The sequence below is a fragment of the Lepidochelys kempii genome, chromosome 7, assembly GCF_965140265.1.
Source record: "Lepidochelys kempii isolate rLepKem1 chromosome 7, rLepKem1.hap2, whole genome shotgun sequence".
Taxonomy (NCBI): Eukaryota; Metazoa; Chordata; order Testudines; family Cheloniidae; genus Lepidochelys; species Lepidochelys kempii.
The window spans coordinates 2,132,864-2,142,000 of NC_133262.1; the positions used below are offsets into that span (position 1 = coordinate 2,132,864).

At 50.1% G+C, this 9,137-nt stretch overlaps 1 protein-coding gene across 1 annotated transcript in view; it reads right to left on the reverse strand.

The window, feature by feature from the left end:
• The window catches only part of FAM107A (family with sequence similarity 107 member A), a 71,095-nt gene extending 69,435 nt beyond the window's left edge, over positions 1-1,660 (reverse strand). The window contains exon 1 of the mRNA XM_073350914.1: positions 1,568-1,660. The gene's annotated coding sequence lies outside the window, so the exon portion shown is untranslated. The remainder of the gene's footprint in view (positions 1-1,567) is intronic.
• Between the last annotated feature and the right edge of the window lie 7,477 nt (positions 1,661-9,137).

The window sequence follows — 9,137 nt, forward strand, 5'->3', positions numbered from 1 at the left end:
CCTTGTCCTGCATGCTGACTCTGGCTGAACTGGAGTTCTGCCCAGCTCAGACAGCCCCCAGGGCCAATCCGGTGCGGTGCTGAGCACCCTCTGTTTCTGTTGAAGGCAGCGTGAGATGGGGAGGCTCAGTTCCACTCAGGACACTTGTCAATGGTCTTTAATAAACTCACCAGGGACGATCTCAGTCATGGAGAATCCTTTCAAACCGCTAGTGACTGGAGCCCCTGGGGTACCCACTGCCCCTTGTGGAGCTACTACAGTCAAACGGTTTTGTCGAAAAAGTGGCTAGAGTCAGGCTCCTAAGGCCACGCTTAGGCACCTAGAGACATGGGTGGGTTTTACAAAGTGCTGGGTGATCACTAGCGTCCAGTACCGCCAGGGGGAGCTGCTCGGCCGCAGCACTGCTGAAAAGCTGCCTGCTCGGCAAGCTGCCGAAATATGGATTTAGGCGCCTGACTTTAAAGCCCCCGTTTTTTGACCCGCCTTACTCATTGCTCAATCACGGGATCAAAAGTAGAGTCTCTGCCCAGAGCCTGAAACCTGAGGGCCCCTTGGAAATCCTTCCACTCCAACCACAACCACACCGTGGCCTTGTGGGAAATATTTACAACTTGCATTTAATCTGCCCTCGCGTGGAATCCCTGCTTTCTGAGGGGAATGAAACCAGCTGACAGATTAACGCTGGCAAGGCACAAGGCGTGTGGATTGCAAAAGCTACTGCAGTTGTTACATGGCCCTCGTTTCTCAGCGCTGATATGGGGTGTGTGCATAAGCACTTGGCTTTAACAGCAGTGTTTTTACAGCACAGTTGAGGACCTATTTGTGAGAAATCATGACTTCATTAAACGTATTGGAGAAGCACATAAGGCTCTTGGTAGAAAGGTAAATGCCAGGCAGGCTCCTGACAGTAAAAACATTTTGATAAGTCTGTCTGCTTTTTGCAATAACCTTTGAAAGTTATTAAAGGGAATTTTGCTTTTATTTGTATTTAAGAAAAGAAACTGCAGTTTACTTTTCCTAATTGTTTTTAGGGTTAGGGGATCTAGGGTTCGAAATCTAGAGAAATCTTGCGAGAGGGGAAATATTGCCTCTTGGAGGCACCCGTCAGAGTTGGCAGCAACAAGGGCTGGGTTCAATATCTAGGGGATCCATTCCAATAACACAATGCAAACCGGCTCGAGCCCCCACCCAGTGACCTGGGACAAATATATACCACCCCCGCTGGGCGCCTCCAAGAGGCAATACTTCCCCTCTCGCGTAGTCTGAGTGTAGCAAAAAGCCTTTTAATAACAGAGAGAAACAATGTGGCATTATGTTGGGGAAACACCACCAACAGGATTCATAACACAACCCATGAGCAAAAACAACCCCACCCCAGGCAAATTGGGGCGTGTCCTTTCCCTTTGGTTCTTGAGTCCAGCAACCCCAAATCACCCAAAGTCCCAAAAGTCCAATGGCCCAAAAGTCTCTGTCCCTGGTCAGGGCAGCCCCAGAGTTCGAAAGTTTATCTGCGGAGCTTTACCTCCCAACCTGGGTGGAGATGGGACGGGGGTAAGAGGCACCTTACGTGATCTGAAGCTGACCGCCCCACAGCTCCATAGGCCTTCGCTCCGCTCCGCTCCGCCAGCCACCCCACGAACTCCTTTGCTCAGCTCCGCGGCCCACAAGCAGCTCCCGCTGTCCCACAAACTGCTCCACCAGCCTGTCTACAAGGCACTCCAGCCAGCCCACAAACTGCTCCACAATATATCTTCAGGCTCCCCCCCTGCTTAACACAACGCTCAGTGATTTCAGCTCTTAGTCAGTTCAGCTTTTTGGTGAATTCAGCTTCTAGTAGGGGAGCCTCAGGGCTGGTGCACCATTAGCCCAAAGTGAGCTCAGCAGCCTGTAACTAGACTTCTCATGAAATCAAAATTAGCTCTGATATTCTACAGTGGAGAGAGAAGGAAGTGTAATTAGCATGAAAGTCCCTCACCAAGAGGCCCATGCCACCAAGTATTAATACTTGTCCCCAACCTCTCTCAATTCACAGAGTTTTGGAACCCATGACCCTTGCCTAGCGAGTGCTACTTAGTTGATGGTGAGTCCCTCCATCATAACAAAAGGCCAAGTACAGTTCCCAGCATAGTTCCCATAATCAGGGTAATAACAATTTATTCTTCCTGCCCCAATAACAGAGACACTGGGAATCCCACAGCAGCTAAAGTGACCATTTGGGCAGCTATGGCCTCATTCTAGGCGGGGTGCGTGTGCCTATGCAAATGAGATCAGCCCCTGAAGTTCTTTTCCACAACTTGCCACACCTCACCACCAGATGTCAGGGTGGAGCTCATCCTGACACTGCTTACATCAGTGACTTGCCCAATTTCTCACAAGAACATATGGCAAAGCCAGGGATAGGCCCCACTTCTCATGGGTCACGCTCAACTATCTATCTCAGGGATCAGCAACCTTTGGCACGCAGCCCACCAGGGTAAGCCCCCTTGCCGGGCTGGGGCCAGTTTGTTTATCTGCTGTGTCCGCAGGTTCGGCTGATTGCAGCTCCCATTGGCTGCGGTTCACCGCTCCAGGCCAATGGGGGCTGCGGAAAGTGGCGGTCAGCACATCCCTTGGCCCGCGCTGCTTCCCACAGCCCCCATTGGCCTGGAGCGGCGAACCGCGGCCAGTGGGTGGCATGATCGGCCGAACTTGTGAACACGGCAGGTAAACAAACTGGCCTGGCCCGCCAGGGGGCTTACCCTAGCAGGCCGCATGCCTGATCTATCTATTTTATCTTATCTACTAGACCAGACTGTCCCTTCCTGCAGTCATAAGAATGGCCATACTGGGTCACACCAAAGGTCCATCGAGCCTCCGACAGTGGCCAATGCCAGGTGCCCCAGAGGGAATGAACAGAACAGGTAATCATCAAGTGATCCATCCCCTGTTGCCCATTCCCAGCTTCTGGCAAGCAGGGGCTAGGGATACTTCAGAGCATGGTTTTGCACCCTGCCCATCCTGGCCAATAGCCATTTCTGGACCTACCTCCATGAATTTATCTAGTTCTTTTTTGATCCCTGTTATAGTCTTGGCTTTCACAACACCCTCTGGCAAAGAGTTCCACAGGTTGACTGTGTGTTGTGTGAAGAAATACTTCCTTTTGTTAGTTTTAAATCTGCTCTGCTGCCTATTAATTTCATTTGGTGGCCCCTAGTTCTTGTGTTATCAGAAGGAGTAACACAAGAACCTTAACATAAGAACATCCTTATTTACTTTCTCCACACCAGTCATGATTGTATAGACCTCAATCGTATCTCCTCTTAGTAGTCTCTTTTCCAAGATAAAAAGTCCCAGTCTTATTACTCTCTCCTCATTCGGAAGCTGTTCCATACCCCTAATCATTTTTGTTTCCCTTTTCTGAATCTTTTCCAATTACAATGTAATTTTTTTGAGATGGGGCAACCGCATCTGTATGTAGTATTCAAGATGTGGGCATACCATGGATTTATATAGAGGAAATATATTTTCTGTCTTATTATCTATCCCTTTCTTCATTATTCCCAGCATTCTGTTCGCTTTTTTGACTGCCGCTGCACATTGAGTGGATGTTTTCAGAGAATTATCCACAGTGACTCCAAGCTCTCTCTCGAGTGGTAACAGCTAATTTAGACCCCATCATTTTATATGTGTAGTTGGGATGATGTTTTCCAAGGGGCACTACTTTGCATTTATCAACACTGAATTTCACCTGCTGGCCCTGGGGGGCCCTCTTCTGCCCGCCTCAGGGACCCAGCCACTGGCCTGCATGTGGGGTCCTACCCACTGACCCCGGGCCAGGGGCTCCACCGCCAGCCCCAGGGTTCTGCCTGGCCGCCTGCCCCACAGACATGGTCCCAGCCACCAGCCCCACGCCCAGGGCTCTGCACCCACCGCTAGCTGTGAGCACAGTCTCTGCTGCCCTACCCTGTCTCTGTCCACACCTCCCAGAGCCACATCCCTGCTCCCAGCCGCAGCTTTAGGGGGCGGTGAGGGGTGCAGACAGGGGTAAGAGGGGTGCAGCTCAGCACCCCAACTCCAAAAACTGTTCCAGCACCACTGCTGTGCACTGAATGAGGCCAGGACTGGTGGAAAAAATCATATGTGATCATGAAATTAAAGACTATAGAATCATGAACACAGTTTGTTCTGGTCTACAATTACAGGTAACCCATGTTCTTCTTCCATCCAGCTCACCTGGTTGCTGACAACCGTTTTCACCTGCCATTAGATTTCCTAGCCCAGACCATGCTCAAGAGGCAGAAGGCAGTCTAATTGAGGCTTTAGGCCAGACATCTTCCCAGCCTTTAGGCACTTGATGCACACAGGCGTTTCAGATCTGAATGTGGCTCGGCTCATGAGCTGAGCTGGGACACATCTGGGCTGGCCTGTTTTGCCGTATGTGTCTGTGAAATAGGGCTTCGGGGCTCTTGCTCCTCTTGAACTTGTACAGACATTGCCCCGCTCCCAAAGGGGCTCTGTCAAAGGCAGCCCTGCATTCTGAATAGCCCACGGGCTGTTACCAAATTCTGTACAACTCTGCCCTGAATAAGATCCACAGCAAACACAGGGAGTCATGTATCTACATGAAATCTCTTAGTAGGGACCCTGGTGAAGTTTGCTCAGCATCAGATGTCTAGTGAGACTCCAAAGCACAAGGTGAATCACTACTGTCCTAGGACAGCAAGCTTTGGTTTTCTAGTAGAGATTTTAAACATGTAGCCTGTGTTCCCAGCTCTCCTGTGGGAAGGTTTCCACCTACTGGTTTGAACCTAGAATTACAACTTGTTAAATGACAGGTTTCAGAGTAACAGCCGTGTTAGTCTGTATTCGCAAAAAGAAAAGGAGGACTTATGACACTTTAGAGACTAACCAATTTATCTGAGCATAAGCTTTCGTGAGCTACAGCTCACTTCATCGGATGCATGCAGTGGCAAATACAGTGGGGAGATTTATATACACAGAGAACATGAAACAATGGGTGTTACCATACACACTGTAATGAGAGTGATCACTTAAGATGAGCTATTACCAGCGGGGGGATGGGGGGGACCTTTTGTAGTGATAATCAAGGTGGGCCATTTCCAGCAGTTGACAAGAATGTCTGAGGAACAGTGGGTGGTAGAGGGGGGGAATAAACATGGGGAAATAGTTTTACTTTGTGTAATGACCCATCCACTCCCAGTCTCTATTCAAGCCTAAGTTAATTGTATCCAGTTTGCAAATTAATTCCAATTCAGCAGTCTCTCGTTGCAGTCTGTTTTTGAAGTTTTTTGTTGAAGAATTGCAACTTTTAGGTCTGTAATAGAGTGACCAAAGAGATTGAAGTGTTCCCCCCCCTTGCTCTCCTGCTGGTAATAGCTCACCTTAAGTGATCACTCTCATTACAGTGTATATGGTAACACCCATTGTTTCATGTTCTCTGTGTATATAAATCTCCCCACTGTATTTTCCACTGAATGCATCCGATGAAGTAAGCTGTAGCTCACGAAAGCTTATGCTCAAATAAATTGGTTAGTCTCTAAGGTGCCACAAGTCCTCCTTCAACTTGTTAAATGCGTTTATCATTCTTTCAGAAGTTTCATTTCTCAATAGCCACAAGTGTGTCTCTCAGCGAAGGGTAACAGTGCCGGAGTCTCTCCCAACTCCTTTTGTTTTTTAACCACTGGTGTGTCCCCTGTAACTCCACTGGAGCTTTGCTTCCCTGGAGTCGCTCTGATTTCCACTGATGACAGGAGAATCAAACCCATCTGTATCAAAGTTCTCCCCAGTCACTCACAGCCCAGGCTGCAGGCTGGCTCTTGCTTATCCATATGAGTAGGCAAGGAAATCTGCAGCCAGGAAGAGAACTGAGTGAAACAACTCTTGTGCCTCCCACAACCCAGGGAGTTCAACCCCCCATGTGCTCTTGGCCGATGTCCAGTGGCTCCAGCCATAAAGAAGCATGTAGCTTAAGGTTCACAGGTTTGTAAAGTCACAAGGGGTCATTATGATCTGATCTCACATATAACATGATTCCACCCACTAATTCCTGCATCAAGCTCCTAACTTCTGGTTGAGCATAGCTCAGAGAAAGATCCAATCCTGATTTCTCTCCATGGATCATGTCAGGGACGTGGTCTGCTCATTTTGGTGCACAGCCCCAGTCCCTTCCCTGCTCAGATTTCTCAGAGGAACGTCAATACGAGCTCAGTCCAGTGGATCATCTAGCACGGTATCCAGTACCGGACAGCACAATGTCTTCCCCCATTTCATGCAGACTGGGAAGATCCCTTCACAGAAATCCTCCTCTGTGCATGGATGGCCAAGGCATGCTATGCAACGCAAACCTCCACAGCAGCAGCACCCACTACGCACTTCTTGACCCCAAACTGGTGCCCATACGGGGTTGCCAGCTTCTGTAAGGCAAGCCTACTCTCTCTCCCCCCAGCGGAGTGGTGCTCTCATTCTGGGGGTATGGCACTGCAGTGTTAGGACTAGCTCACCACAGGGGGCCAGAAGTGGCTCCCTTCTCCTCCTTCCAGCCCTGTTTGTCTCAGGGAGCTCCAGGGGCAGTGAGTTCCAGAGGTTTGCTTGGTGCTGTGTGAAGAAAGGTTTTCATATGGTTTTAAATGCTCAGGCACGTCCTTCTCAGCAGCACCCCTTTGTTCAACGAGCAAGGGAGAAAGGAAAAAGCAGCTTCCAACTGCATCTTTCCCATGCTTAGAAGTCAGATTCCACAGCATATTAGTGGCAGAGTTGGGCACAGAGCCCTGACTTTAACCACTAGGCCCCTCTGCCTCCCTCGCCCGTCAGATCTCATTGCACATGCTGTAAAGGTCTCTGTGACCCGCACCATGCGCTCCTGCACTGAGAGGTGCATGGACCCAGCCAGGTGGTCAGCTGACCTGTTCACTGCACATGCCACAGTGACTTTTAGGGCTTTATTTTCAGGGGACTATGCAAGCTCAGATGTGGTCATTTGAAATGAGAACACAAGGTTATTTTATCCCAGTTACAATCCATCCACCCTTGTGCTGCCTGATCTGGCCCCCCAGCTCCGCAGTGTGACTCTCCCCAAAAACGAGCCGGTTAGCATCATTGGTTAAAAATTTTATTAGAGACTCAAAAAATCCCAAACTCCCCATCGTTCAGCTATTTGATATTCCCAGAACCAGAGACCCTGTATAAAGTAGATAATTTATTTCTGATAAATGTCTGAAAGCAAGAAACCCGCTTCCCTGCGTGTGTGACGTAGAAGAGCAAACCCACCCCGGCAATGATTCTGGACTCTCTGGACTCCCCACGCTCGCCCTGTGAGCTGCTGGGACACTTGAGCAGATGCAACCCCAGTGACACGCAGTAAAGCCTCTCTGGCTGGCGGGAATCAAACCCAGGGAACGCCGACAAAAGACGTCACACGCAACAACTTCCCCAGCCTCCCCGCTGGGCAAGGGGAGGGGAGAGAGGCACTCCAGTGAGCCCTGGGGCCCCGGCAGTGCCCAGTACTTTGTTCCAAGGCTGATGGTCCAAGTGGGACAACCAGGACAGGGCCCCCGTTGTGCTGGATGCTGTCCATAGAGTAAAAGTTGGCCCCTGCCTGCCACAAAGACCTTTCAAGCTGAGGCCCTGATTCTTGCAAAGACATGCACATGGAGGTAACTTCGCACATAGTGCAAACTGTCCCATCGGACTCAACGGTCCATTGACTTCATCATTGGCCCATTGACTTCACTGGGAGATCTGCTGTCTGGATTATGGCTCCTTCAGGCGCTAATAATCTAAAATGTTGACTTCACCCTCTGGTATGCAGGTATCCTGCAGAAACACCCTCTGGCGTGCAAGCAGGTACACTGACTGGGATCTGAATGACAGGACTGGGTACCATATATTGGAAGGCATCATCATGCCCTGAGAAAACTATTTGAACATAAACAACGAGGGGTCCTTCTGGCACCTTAGAGACTGTAGCGAGGCAAGACTCACTGCTGCAGCGCCTCCAGCTGGTCATCCTGGGAATGAGCTCTCCAGCCTCTGGAGCGCCCTCTGCAGGCTGGTGTCCTGCTTGCTTGCGGGTCCTGTGTCCCTCCCGGACCCCCTCTACATCAGAGTTCTGCCCCCTGAACTAGCCCTGCAGTCTAGGTCTCCCCTCCCTGGGGAATCCCCACCTTGCTTCAGTGGCTACTGCCAGTCCCCATCTAGCTCCTGCTCACTGGGGCAGGCTGCAGTCTGTAAACCACTCATCATCGGCAAGGGGGGTTTGGACCTGCTGCCTTTGCCTACCCCTGGGCTGCCCCTCTGCAACCCTAGTACCTGCTTTAGGCCTTCAGCAAGGCCTGTAGGCTGGAAGTTTTCTAGCCTGGAGAGCCCCAGCTCCTTTGGCCTTTCCCTAGCCCTGCTCCACTCTGGGTACCCTGCTGAGGTCCCAAGCAGCCAGGCCCATCTCTCTCCACTGCTAGAGAGAGACTGCCTGAGTTCCTGGCTCACAGCCTTTTATAGCTCCAGCTACAGCCTGATTGGGGCGAGGCCCCAGCTGTGGCTGCTTCCCCGTCAGCCTAGTCTTTGGCTCCCAGCCCCAGTCCTCTCCCAGGGCTAGCTGTAACCTTTCAGGCCCGGAGTGGGTGACCACCCCACTACAGAGACTAACAAATTTATTTGGGCATAAGCTTTCATGGGCTAAAACCCACTTCATCAGATGCACGGAGTGAAAAATACAGTAAGCAGTATATATATTACAGCACCTACTGTATTTTTCACTCCATGCATCTGATGAAGTGGGTTTTAGCCCATGAAAGCTTATGCCCAAATAAATTTGGTAGTCTCTAAGTTGCCAAAAGGACTCCTTGGTGTTTTCACTGATACAGACTAACATGGCTACCCCTCTGAAACCTATTTGAAGATAGAATGTTAAAATGTTATATAGTTTCATAGAGTGTAAGACCAGAAGGCACCATTGGGCCATCTCCTCTGACCTCCTGCACATCATAGGCCAGAGAATTTTACTCACTGACCCCTGTATTGAGCCCAGTGACTTTAGTTAGGCTAAAGGAGTAAATTTGTCAGGAGACTAACCACAGGCAGGGTAAAGGAGGGACCATGGTGTCACCAGTGCCTGAGGCTACTGCAATGGTGGGGAATTGATT